General features: G+C 43.1%; 1 protein-coding gene across 6 annotated transcripts in view; it reads right to left on the bottom strand.

The window, feature by feature from the left end:
* PLCE1 (phospholipase C epsilon 1) overlaps positions 1-13,859 on the bottom strand; it is a 316,408-nt gene that overhangs the window by 288,257 nt on the left and 14,292 nt on the right. Inside the window, exon 1 of one of the 6 annotated variants that reach the window (XM_082854107.1) lies at positions 8,550-8,627. The exons of the other annotated variants lie outside the window; for them this stretch is intronic. The gene's annotated coding sequence lies outside the window, so the exon portion shown is untranslated. Of the gene's footprint in view, positions 1-8,549; positions 8,628-13,859 lie in introns of those variants that run through there. 6 annotated transcript variants of the gene reach the window in all.

Raw genomic sequence — 13,859 nt, forward strand, 5'->3', positions numbered from 1 at the left:
CAATCCCTTCTTCACACCATACACAAAAGTTAACTCAACGTGGATGACAGTCCTAAATATAAATGCTAAAATTATAAACTTTCTAAAAGAAAGCATAGGAGAAAATCTTTATAACCACTGGAATAAGCAGAAATTTCTTAGGCTGAACACAAAAGTACAACCACAAAAGAAAAACAATTGATAATGTGAACTGTATCACAATTTAAAATATCTGCTCTTCAAAAGGCAAGCCATAATATGGTAGAAAATATTTGTAATATAAATATCTAACAAGGGCTCTGCATCCAGAATACATAAAGATCTCCTGCAACTCAATAAAAAAAAGACAAGACAATCTTTAAAAATGGGCAAAGATTTGAATAATCTCTTTTCAAAAGAAGAAATACAAGCACATGAAAAGATGTTCAACATCATCAGTCATCTGGGAAATACCAATTCAACTCTCAATGAGATAGCACTTTATGCCCACTAGGATGGCTGAAATTAAAAAAACTGACCATACCAAAGTTGGTAAGAATGTGGAGCAACTGCAATATTGTGGTGGGAATATAAAATGGTACAGCCATTTTGGAAAACGATTTGGCGTTTTCTTATAAAGTTAAATATTCATTCACCATATGACTTCCAAATTCCACTCATGGAAGAAAAATAAAAGCATGCATTCACAAACAGACTTGTACGCAAATGTTTATAGCAGCTTTATTCATAATAGCCTCAAACCGGGAACAACCCAAAAGTCTATTAACAGATAAATAAACAACCTGAGATCTATTCATAGAATAGAATACTGCTCAGCAATTTTAAAAAATGATCTTCTGATGTTGTAACAAACCTAATCTCAAGATTTTGAGATTCAAAACATAAATCTCAAAAATATTAGGTTGTATGAAAGAAGCCAGGCACTGACTGATTCCATTTATTTGAAGTTCTAGACCAATGCTGTCCAATATAGTAGCCACTAGCCACATGTGGCTATTTAAGTGTAAGTAAAAAATTAATTTAAATTAAGTGGAATTAAAAATTCAGTTTCTCAGCTGCCACATTTCAAGTGCCACATTTCAATAGTCATATGTGACTGGTGGCAACTGTACAGGACAGCACAGATATAGAGAACATTTCCATCCTGCATAAAGTTCGGTAGGACAGTGCTGTTAGAAAACATGCAAAATTATGGTATTCAGGAGAATAAGATGAGTGGTCACTGGGGGTTGGTGGCAGGGTGGGAAGGAGTGGAAAGACTATAAAACGGCACAAAGGCACTTTCTGAGGATGGTGGAAATGCTCTCTATCTTGATTGGGGTGGTAGCTACCCAGGTGTATACTCATTCAACAGTATACATTACCCCACATCAGCTTTTCAAGCGGACCACAGGGCTCATTTCATTCCCACTTCGACTCTCAGCCAGGCACTTCTGAGCACTGAACAGCTTGCTCAACTGTACAATGTGATGCTGAGAGAGCACCAGGATAGTGGAAACATTCAATCTGAGTTTGTCTCCATTTGACCTTGCTAAGGCTTAGTGTCTATATCTGTAAAAAGGGCGGGGGGGGGGGAGTAAAAGTTTCTCATGTAATACAATAATCCTATGAAGTAGAAATCCCTCAAAAAATAGTACCTTTTACTCTTATCATTATAAAAACTTCTGCAGAGTTTTCATATATAACTTCCTGATGCAGGACCATGTCTGTTTTCCTGTAAATCACCTCTGAGGACTATAATAATAGAGGCTCAATAAATATTTGCTCACTTACTGCTTTGTGTAGAATATTATTTGTATGTTAGCATGAGATGATTTTCCTTAACTCATCCAGTGCATGCAGCTAAATGATTCTTTAAGTTGTACAAGTTTACTGGGTGCTTAGCACATGTGCAAGGTAGTACATGACTTCACAGGAAGAGAAAGGCACAGCCAATGCCTACAGGGAAATCATTTGTTATTATAGAGCTACAAGGAAAAAACTTAGGATATGAGCTATTATCATGAAATACTGAATGGTACAGTCCAGCCAGTTAAAAAGTGGGGGGATCACTCAACAGTGTGTACTAATTGTGCACCAGATAAAAAATGAAGCTACAGATGGCAGAATTCAGAATGAACTCAAGTCACAAGTGAAGAATTCCTAGAAAATGTCAGTCTTTAAAAGAGGACTCTGGGGCTTCCCTGGTGGCGCAGTGGTTGAGAGACCGCCTGCCGATGCAGGGGACACGGGTTCGTGCCCCGGTCTGGGAAGATCCCACATGCCGCGGAGCGGCTGGGCCCCTGAGCCATGGCCGCTGAGCCTGCGCGTCCGGAGCCTGTGCTCCGCAAAGGGAGAGGCCACAATAGTGAGAGGCCTGCGGACAGCAAAAAAAAAAAAAAAAAAAAAAAAGAGGACTCTGCCCTGGGAAGCGAGGCCAGGGAGAAAACGGAGGAGAGAGGGAGAAAGGAGTCTTGTCTTGGAGATGGGATGGAAAGTCATGGGTTGGCTGGCACATGGAGGCTACTGTGCCTCTGCTAAGCCTAACTGCAACAGAAGCAGTAGAACCATCCTGGACAATTCCTTCTGGGGTTGGAAGTTCTCATACCAGGTCAAGGCAGCACATTTTTGGAAGCCGTGTAATGAAGAGGAAGAGGAAAGTGGGAAGGACCCGGAGCCACTTCCCTGAAGGCCTTGCTTTACCCAACTAATGCATCAAAAATATAATGGGCTTCCCCAAGCAGCCAACTGCCACCATGTAGCTGGGGTACCTAGAGCTCATGTTACAAGCAATTTTTAATTAACTGATAGTTATGCAACATCAACACACCCATTCGCTAAATGTTTTTTTCAAACTGGTATTCTACAAGTCATTCCTCAATTAATGTAATTGTCTTTCCAAAGAATTAAAAATACATGTGATGAAAACAAACTCACTCTGAATGAGATAAACATAATAGGACTCTTCTACTACCTAACACATTCTCATATTACAGCCTCTCAGTAAAACGATCCTGATTTAATCAAAATAAGATATGATTCAACTCCTACAAACTCTTTTCTTTGCGGCTGTGCTTCTTGCTCTCCCTCACTCCTGGGGTCCGTTGCATCTGATACCTAGCCTACATTTCATCATCACACTGAGTAAAACATTTTCCAGACGCAATAACTCTCCAGTTTCACAGACGTTCCCCCACAAAGCCCTAGCAGATGGAAAGCACTTTTTTTTTTTTTTAATGCTTGGCTTTTTATTTGTTTAGTTATTTATTTATTTTTGGCTGTGTTGGGTCTTCATTTCTGTGCGAGGTCTTTCTCTAGTTGTGGCAAGCGGGGGCCACTCTTCATCGCAGTGTGCGGGCCTCTCACTATCACGGCCTCTCTTGTTGCAGAGCACAGGCTCCAGACGCGCAGGCTCAGTAGTTATGGCTCACGGGCCTAGTTGCTCCATGTCATGTGGGATCTTCCCAGACCAGGGCATGAACCCGTGTCCCCTGCATTAGCAGGCAGATTCTCAACCACTGCGCCACCAGGGAAGCCCGGAAAGCACTTTTAAATCCACATACTTAATGCATAGGATGGCCATTTTCATTTTTATATTTGCATTATATTTAACACCAGCACCAATGAAGGTCTTCAGAGGTCCTCTGGTCAACAAACTTCAAAATTATTCCTGTTCCTCATGGCTGCCCACCAATGACATCAAATTCTGGGTGGAAGCCCAAGCCAACAACTGACTCAAACAGTTGATATCATTCTAATGGCGCTTGTTTTCAGTAGAGTTAAAACTGCAAATAGAACACCTCATTAAAACTCAAAGTTCACTTTAGCTGTGCCTCTGATACACCACTGAGAAGTCATCATCCAAAAGGGAGAAGCAATATCATTCATACTTTTTGCCTGATTGAAAAAAAGTGAAATGAACAAGTTTTCTGGGTTCTGCTGCTCTTGTTTTGTTGTTGTTCATTTTTAATTTGTTTAATCTATAGGACAATACCTTGGCACTTTTGCTATTTTTCAGAGCAGTGTAACCCAAAGTACAGAGCTGTTTGCTGAGTCCACAATCCAAAGCAAGCAGGGCTGCTCTGACCTGCACTACCAGCCTTCCGGCCATTCCTGAGCCTCTGACAAGGGTGGAGGGGGAGTGGGGTGGGTATGCAAGGAGGCTGAGGGATGTGCAGGTAGACGCAAGGAGCCCTGACATGGCCAATCGCAGTATCTGGATGGTGTGGGCTCCTCAGCAGATCAGCTGTGTCACATGACACAGGTAGTACTATACCTGGTAAGGTGTAGTTCATTTTTGTTATCATTATGTCATTATTTCAAGTATCAGTTGTGATTTTTATGATGAATGCCAGGGATAAGAAAACAAAGCAGGCTTTGGCAAGAATGTTGTACCACTTTCTACATTAATGAACAAATAACACGTTATATTTTTCCAATTAAAAAAGTAATACACATTTACTGTAGAAAATTTGGAAAAAGTCTGATAAGTATAAAGTAGAAAAGGTAAGATCATTAAGTAAGTCCTAATTTTGTTATAACTTCTTTCCAGTTTTTCCCCCATGAACACAGATCTTTCATGGAACTGAAATTATACTGTTTATACCATTTTTATCCTGCTTCTCTTGTTTAATATTACATTGTCTAAAAGAATAACTTTGGGACATAATGAAATCTATATAAACATTAGCAATCTCTTTCCCAAAATTCTAAATCTTATTATAAAAAGGAGAAGATCAGGAAAAATCACATTCTGTGCCTCCCTGAAATCATGCATCATCTCACCTGTTTGATATATTTGTAAACACTGCCCCATTCTTGGAGTACAACAACTTCCAAATTGCTCAATCTTTCTTCCAAGGGCTGGCCAACCAAAGGGTAGGACTCATCCATTCACTTATTCAACAAATATTTTCTGAACACCTACTGTGTGCCAGATGCTATGCTTGGCACTGAGTACAGATGGTCCATAAGACTACCAGGTCTAATTGAAATTTATTAAAGGGATATTTGCTAGGTTTAAGTGACATATTAAACTAGGCCAAATGGAGCCAGGTTTGAGGGTGATCTGATCAAAACTAGCCTTTCCAGTTCACCAATTTGACACCCACCTCAGCCAGGGTGGTCTAGCTCCTGTTCCCTGAACCTGCCTTTTTTTTTTTAATTAATTTATTTATTTTTGGCTGCATTGGGTCTTCATTGCTGCACACGGACTTTCTCTAGTTACAGCGAGTGGGGGCTACTCATCATTGCAGTGCACGGGCTTCTCATTGCGGTGGCTTCTCATTGCGGTGGCTTCTCTTGTTGCAGAGCATGGGCTCTAGGAGCGCAAGTTTCATTAGTTGTGGCTGGCGGGCTCAGTAGTTGTGGCTCGCAGGCTCTAGAGCGCAGGCTCATAGTTGTGGCGCACGGGCTTAGTTGCTCCGCGGCATGTGGGATCTTCCCGGACCAGGGCTTGAACCCGTGTCCCCTGCATTGGCAGGAGGATTCTTAACCACTGCACCACCTGGGAAATCCCTGAACCTGCCTTTCACCTGACTTTCTGTGTCTTGCTCACCACTCCTGAGAACCCCTACCTTCCTTTCTGCAGAGCCACATTCTATTCAGGAAGCTTTTCTGAACAGTGACTACGAGCCTCACTCTCAAACTGTTGCTGCACCAACCATCCAGAACCATCCATTCTGTAGACAACCTTAACTGCCCTTGCTCCCGAGTGGGGTGGTGGGAGGTATCCGGGACAGGCACCAGAGCCTCATTTTCTTTATTATTTCCCTCAGCTATGTACTACATGCATCACTACTAATCACCTAACCATTCCTCTCAGGAACTTCTCCAAATGAATCCCATCTCTGAAAGGATCTTTCAGGAAAAACATTCTACCCTCTCAATTGCCGCAGGGTGTGTGTGTGTATAAATATATATATATATATATCCTTAAGAAAACATAACTACTTTACTTGGGTCACCTCACCACCCTTATGCCACATCAAGACCTGAGATCTTCCACACAAGGCACCAATCTGAGCGCCTTGTGTATAATCTTATTCAGTCTTCACGGCAACTGCGGTGAGGTACATGCTACGACCACAATTTCCAGTTTAGAGAAAAGAAAACTGAAGTTTAGAGAGATTAAGCAACTTGCCCAGAGTTATTCAGTTAGCCACTGGTGAAGTATTCAAATCCACGCAGCTACTTCCCCATAGCAAGCTTTTTCTGCCCTGGAGAATATTCTTCCTCACGTGTTCTTCCCATGAGGCTGAAACCAGTAATTCTCACATTTTCATCGGCATCAGAATCACACAGGGGACTTGGTAAAAACACGCTTGCTTGGGTGCTGGTCAAGAGATTCTGGTTCAGGAAGGAGGGGGAGATCTGCATTTTAACAGGCACTCCCCCGCCAACCAAGTGATTCTGGCGCCAGCTGTCTTCAGACTACACTGAGAGATATGGTTTTAAACACTAGGAGAATAAACCCATCAGGGGAGAGACTTTTGGAAAATGGCATTCGTTTTCTCATTACCCATGATCCATCAGGGCTTTTTAAAAAAATTTTTTTAACTAAAAATATTTAAAAAAAACCTTTATTTTCTATTAGAGTATAGTTGATTTACAATGTTGTAAATGCTATACAGGTGTACAGCAAAGTCAATCAGTTATACATATACATATATCTATTCTTTTTCAGATTCTTTTCCCATATAGGTTACTACAGAATATTGAGTAGAGTTCCCTGTGCTACACAGTGGGTCTTTGTTGATTATCTATTTTATATACAGCAGTGTGTATATATTAATCCCAAACTCCTAATTTATCCCTCTCCCCAACCTTTCCCCTTTGGTAACCATAAATTTGTTTTCTATGTCTGTGAGTCCATCAGGGCTTTTTAAAAAGTGGCAGGACTTATCGTTGAATAGGTACAGACTGTCACCTTGGAGTGATGAAATAGTTCTGGAGACGGATGGTAGTGATGGCGGCACTACAACGTGGATATACTTAATGCCACTGAACTGCACACTTAAAAATGGTTAAAACGGTAAATCTCATGTTATATTTTACCACAATAAAAAAAAATGGCAGGATACCCAACTCTCAGCTGTCTTGTAGAAGGTGTCTCTGACACCCTTTCCTGCTGATGTGGAAAGAGGTGAGGTTTACTCCTGAGGGATGGATTCCTTGGGAAAGGGACAACTGAGAGTAAAAGGTGGAGAAAGTTGGCCCTCTGGTGGCCCCTCCCCAGCTTCGGGCTGGCTGTGACACCCAAAGTCCGGGAGACAGTTCCCAGCACTCTTAAGCACACCTCATCCCCTGCCCGCCCGCAGTCTGTCCCTGACATACTCATGAGTGTCCCTGGACAGAGTAAAGAGGGAAGAGAGGAGCTCAAGGGACGTTGGGGAAAGAGCCTGCTTCAGGGCTCCACGGCCAGCTCCACCCTGGGACCCTCAGCATGTCACCGCACCTCCCTCGGGCGTCACCTGGCCTGTTCCTTCTCACCTTTCAGATTTCAGCTCAGATGTCATTTCCTCAGAAAGGCTTTGCCTGCCCTAAGGCAGCCCCTCCTCCCCTCCCACCCATCATTTTCTGTAATACTACCCTGCCTGATGTTTACCATCACTGGAAATTCTATTTACTACTTATTTGTACACTGGTTACTTGTTGGCATTGCCTGATTAGAACCAGAACTTCCTGACAGCTGGGAATGTGCTGGTTTTGTTCACTGCCATATTCTCTTGCTGGAGATATAATAGGAACTCAATGAATATTTGTAGAATAAATAGATTAATCAGGCTTATTTGTTTCACTGTGTATAATCTGTTCCTTCCACCTCCCAAGGTGATTTGTAGGAAAGGTCAAATGAGATCAGGTGTGCCAAGGTGCTTTAGAAGGAATGACTCCACACAAGGTGGGGTTATCATGCATTGGGGTAGGAGGGAAGGCAGCTCATGAAGCCCTGAGCACCTCAAGGGGTCTCCTCCACGACCCTGCACAGTAGGTGCCCCCCACTCTTCTCCATTCCTCCTAGACAGAGACTTGTCTGGAATCTAAAAATGATGATGCTCCACCCTGCAGACCATCCAAACACAATGCAACCCAATTATTTATTACAAGGCCAGGCCTCTCAGTGAGTTTTCTCACGAGTGGGGCTCAAATAACAAGATGCTACTTAGGAAGGCAGAGATATGCCAGGAGGGCAAACCTAGAAGAAGAACCACAAAGATGCTCCCTGACCTAAGTCAGTGGGGTTCAACAAGCCTGAACTGAGTGTCCAGCATATTCCAGATCCTGAGAGGTGACGGAGACTATCACAGTGGAGTGGGGGACACAGATACTGAATTGAAAACTCAAAGTCAATGAGGTAAATCTGGCATGGGGGGAGTCAGGGAAGGCTTTGTAGAGTGGCTGACACCTAAACTGAATTTAAAGGACAGAGGAAAGAGGGATGGAGAAGAGTAGGCAGCCCAAGGTGAGGCACAGAATGGAGAGACCATGTGTCGTGTTTAGGGAGCTCCAAGTAGTAAATGCATTGGGTGTTTATTGCTGGAGTGTCTGGTGTGCCAGGGGACAAGTGGGGGCAAAGAGGCTGCAAGATGTACCTGGAAAGGTGGGTGGCGGCCACTCTCCCACAGGCAGCAGATCAAAGTTGTTTCAGACACATGCCCTCGGAGGCCTTGAAGAGATGAGCCTGCTCATTGGTCCAGTAGCCCAGAGGGCCGGTCTGGCTTGGCTGGGAGTAGAAAAAGGCGAAATGCAAAAAATCAACCAGACTTCGCTGTACTGCAAGCAGGGAGGGCTTGACTTGGGAGGGGCTAGGCTTGGAGAGCTGGAGAGAGATTCCAAGTTAAATTTTTTCCCAGCCAGACTTGTCGCACGTGCTGGAGGACTTAGGCTGCCTATGTCATGGATTCAGGGTTGCCTGTGGAGCCCTGCTCTCGGCTGTCTCGCACAGGGACAGTGCAGCTTCCTAACAGCCTGGCAGGGCTTCGCAGCTGCTGTCAGGGCTAAACAGCGGGAAGAGGGGAAAGAATAACCAGTGTGACTCCCTGCATTTGATCTGAGCCAAAGTGGAATCTCCTCTGAGCCCTGAGTAAAGGCAGCAGAAAGGAAGAGAAGGAAAATTAGGGCCCTGGTATTTTGCATAAAATGTATATGGCCCAAGTTTGCTCACGAGAAGTGATATGATTCAGAGAGAGCATCAAAGACAGGAAAACCAGAGAGAGAAGGGATGGGTGGGAGAGAGAGAGAGAGAGAATGGCTGTGTTGTGATAAAGCAGGTACAGGAAAGTGTTCCCCCTTCCTTTCCTTTCCCAGTGATCCTTACACTCAAGAAATCTCATGCATTCAAGAAAAAAAGGAAAAATGTACCAGTGTCTCACTGGGGGATATATTTACAGGGGCTCCCAGTGAGAATTAAAAACTTTGTATATTAATTTTGATGATATTTGTAAAAAGAAAAATGTTCTCAAACCCAACCCACCCCTCCCCAAATCAATCACTCCAACTTTGGCTTGGACCTAGGGACAGAGGTGAAAGTCCCCATCTCATTAGCATACACTCACCTTTTCCCTTTCTCCGCACTACTTCCAGCTCCTCCAGCTTAAGGCAGAGAGGATCCTGACAAGGTTGAACACAACAAGTGGCTGAGCCTGAAACAAACTCCCTGCCATAAGGTCAACAGCATATTAGTAGTTGATCCCTTGGGGGATGGTGGGACTGGAGCACCAAGGGGCAATAGACTACACCTCAATCATCCATCTGTGTTTCTATACTACAAAACCCAGACAAAGAGCTCAGCCTCTCTCATCTACTTCTGCATCCCCACAACGAAATAAGGTCTCCTTCCTCTAAGCCACCACAGCATGTGGCAACCTTAAGCAGCAGCATTTTCTGCCTGTCCTCTTCCTTACATGCTTCTCCTTGCCCCTGGTAGCCTGCCAACTCCTGGCTTACTATTGCCAGTGTATCCCAGTTTCTGCTGGGCAGTCTCCTGCACATTGCAAGCAGTAAATATCTGTAGAATGGACAGATGCAAAAGTTGGAAACAAGATATAGTGCCTGCTAGAGAATGGACTTGAGGACACGGGGAGGGGGAAGGGTAAGCTGGGACAAAGTGAGAGTGGCATGGACATACACACACTACCAAATGTAAAACCAATAGCTAGTGGGAAGCAGCCGCATAGCACAGGGAGATCAGCTCGCTGCTTTGTGACCACCTAGAGGGGTGGAATAAGGAGGGTGGGAGGGAGACGCAAGAGGGAGGAGATATGGGGATATATGTATATGTATAGCTGATTCACTTTGTTATACAGCAGAAACTAACACAACACTGTAAAGCAATTATACTCCAATAAAGATGTTAAAAAAAAAAAGATATAGTGCATCAATAAGGGAATGATTAAATAAAACATAGCACATTCATACCCAGGAAAACAGATCTTTTTGTGTTTGTTTTTATGACTTAGATACATTTACCTAGAAAGAGTTCCAGAGTATATTGTTTCATTTTTTAAGATAAAAAGAAATTGAAGAACCAAACACGTTAGGAGATCACTTATATAATACAAAACAAAACCACACACACAAAACCAAAAGTATATCTTTATGTGTATGTGTGTGTACAACTGTATAAATGCATAGAGAAACGTTTGTAAGAGCACCTGTCCAACTAGAAACGGTGATTACTTCTGAAAAAGAAAAAGGAGAACTGGAGATGAATTATGGGGGCTTTTACTTTATCGGGAGTGTTTACATTCTTTACAACCAAGAATGTATTCACGTATTGTGTAATTAAAAATAAATCAAGGGGCTTCCCTGGTGGCGCAGTGGTTGAGAGTCCGCCTGCCGATGCAGGGGACACGGGTTTGTGCCCCGGTCCAGGGAGATCCCACATGCCGCGGAGCAGCTGGGCCCATGAGCCATGGCTGCTGAGCCTGTGCGTCCGGAGCCTGTGCTCCGCAACAGGAGAGGCCACAACAGAGGCCCGCGTAAAGCAAAAAAGCAAAAAAAAAAAAAAAACCAAAAATATAATTTTTGAAAGTCTTAAATTATTATATGAGATTTTTCATCCTGTGAAAGTTTGTTTTAATCCATTAAAGAGCCTGTGGAAGGCAGCAGAACTAGCTCCCACTTGGGCAAGGGATTGTTTATCTTGCTTATCTCCAGTTAGAGCCAACAATGCTAATGATTCTGAATAGCAGTGGCCACTCCTTGGCCATCCCATCCCCTCCCACTCACGGCTTCAACTATCACCTCTATGTGGATGACTCCCAAATGCCTCTTTCCAGACACAGCCACTCCCACGAGCTACAGTCCTGACTTTCCAACTTCCTGTTGGATACAGCCAACACCCCATGTACAAAACCAGACTACTGTCCTCCCTTCTCTCCCTAATTCAATTCTTCTGCCTACCTTCTTCCTCTTAACTGGCACCTCCTTCTTCCCAGGAACTCAGAAAGGAAACTTCCCAGTTATCACTAGTCCTCTTAATCCACACACCCAGCTAGTTATCTGTCCTATTCTGGTGATTTTTCTAAAAAATTTTTCCCAGCTGTTAGCCACTGACACCACCCCATCCATCACCTGGACTAGTGGAATCGCCTTCTAAATGGTCTCCTTATAAATTGGGAGACTGGGACTGATATATACACACTACTATATGTAAAATAGATAACTAATAAGGACCTACTGTACAGCACAGGGAACTCTACTCAATATTCTGTAATGACCTATATGGGAGATGAATCTAAAAAGAAACTGGATATATGTATATGTATAACTGATTCACTTTACTGTACACCTGAAACTAACACAACATTGTAAATCAACTATAATAAAAATTTATAAATAAATGGTCTCCTTGCCCCTGACTGACTGCTTTGATCCTTCTGCTAGATGCCCAACTTCCCACTTGGTGAAGGCCCAACATTCCAGCCTGTTGAGGTCATTTTGAGCTTCCATTCCATCACCCTATTGTATTAGCTATTTTCCCAACTTTGACTCATCTGCAAATTTGGGAAATAAGGCTTTTTGCCTTCATCCAAGTATCTGACAAAAATGTTAAACTGGGCTGAACCAAAGAAGCCTCTGGACTATAGATCTCTTTCCCAGGGAACCCAGAGCTTATCACTGGAGGAAAGAAAGTAACTTCAAAAAAAAATTAGTGTCAGACACTTTTCATATACCATCTCATTTATACCTTAAAATAATTCTGGGTAGCAAGTACTGTTATCTTAATTTAGAGGTATAAAACTGAAGTTGAGAATCATTAGGTAACTTGTTAAAAGCCTATAGCTATTAAGTGGCAGAGTTTTGATTTGTACCACAAGTTTGTGTTGGTTCCACAGCTCATGGTTTTTCTACCACACAGTTGGAACTTTTCATGAATCCTTGCCTTCTAATAGATAGAGCACTCACTTCTTAAACTGCCTTGAGGGACTTTCACATTCTAGCTTCAAACCTACCTTTGTAACAGTAAAGACTATACCATTTGTCAAACACAGTAATGTTTTACATTCTTTATTTCATTTAATCTGTGTCAAACCTACGAGATAGGTACCATAATTATGTCCTTTTTACAGATTCAGAAGCTGATGCATAGATTAAAAATAGCTTAATCTGTAAATTAAAAATTAACTCAAAATAAAATTTTAAAAAATAGCTTCATTAAGGTTGCCCAGAGAGTAAACAGCAAAGCTGGATTTCAAACTGGGGTCTGCCTGACTAGAGAGATACTTAGGAGGGAGAATGGACAGGAAGTTCAATTCATACAGTCAATGAACATGTATTTATGGAGCACTTGCGTCACAGGCTCGATATTGTGCTGAGGCTGGAGATCACAGAAACGAACTATGCCCCTGGCTTCATGGAGCGTATGCTTTATTGGGAAAGACAGACACAGAAACAGAAGGTAGCAGAGTGAGGCGAATACTGGGAGCAAGAAGCTCAGAAGGGTTAGTCTCAGAGGCTGAGGTTTCCGGGCTTGGTAAGTGAGTCTACAAAGGTTCTATTCACTGTGATGGGGAACACGGGAGAAACAGGTTTGGGAAAAGACTGAGTTTAATTTGAGACATGAGTTTTGAGGAGATGTCTCACAGGCAGCTGGATATGCAGGTCTGGAGCTCAGGAGTGAGGCATGGACCATGGAAAGATCTGGAATCATGGATGAAACAACCCATGGAGATGGATTTACTCTAAGGATCCACAATATGTACCTGGGGCGAACAAGGAAAATGAAGACCTCAAAGGAGATGCTGCTCACCTGGCCGACTACTGCACTCCCATGAACAGCCTTCTGAGGATGGCTTCTCCTCTTCCCAAGCAGAACAACTTTCCATCCCTTCCATCAAGCCACACCCAGCTTCCTCCAAGCCCTCGCTCTGCTCCAGAAAACTCCAGCCCAGAGCTCCCTCTCCTAGACTGAAGCCATTTAACAGCTGGCCAGGGACTCAGCCATTTCTTGGTAAGGATATTGAAAATTTCAGGTATTTGTGCCCTGTCTCCCTGATTGGACTGAAAGATCTCTGATGGCAAATCCTGGGTGTAACATTAAGAAGGCAGTCAACATCCTCTTTACAGAACCAACCAATAGTACTCAGTTTCCAAAAGCGTAATGAAGCAATAGCAAAGCATTTATGTGGGCTAGTTACTCCAGATGAACCTAAATGCCTTCCTCAATACAACAGCAAGCACGTCCTGGGCACTCTCCCAAGCTTCCCCCTGAGCCTCTGCACTGAACAGAGCTGGTCAAGGTGAGCATTCCCTGCCTCTCCTTGTGCCTTCTAATCTATTCCTATTCCCAAGAGCCCTTGCTTCCAGAATTCTTCAAGTTGAAAAGAAATTTCTTCATGACAGAAGAAACGATGATGAAAATGTTTTACTTCAGAAAACACCAAGTAGCAGCAATAGAA

This window comes from Leucopleurus acutus, assembly GCF_964270905.1.
Source record: "Leucopleurus acutus genome assembly, chromosome: 14".
Taxonomy (NCBI): Eukaryota; Metazoa; Chordata; class Mammalia; order Artiodactyla; family Delphinidae; genus Leucopleurus; species Leucopleurus acutus.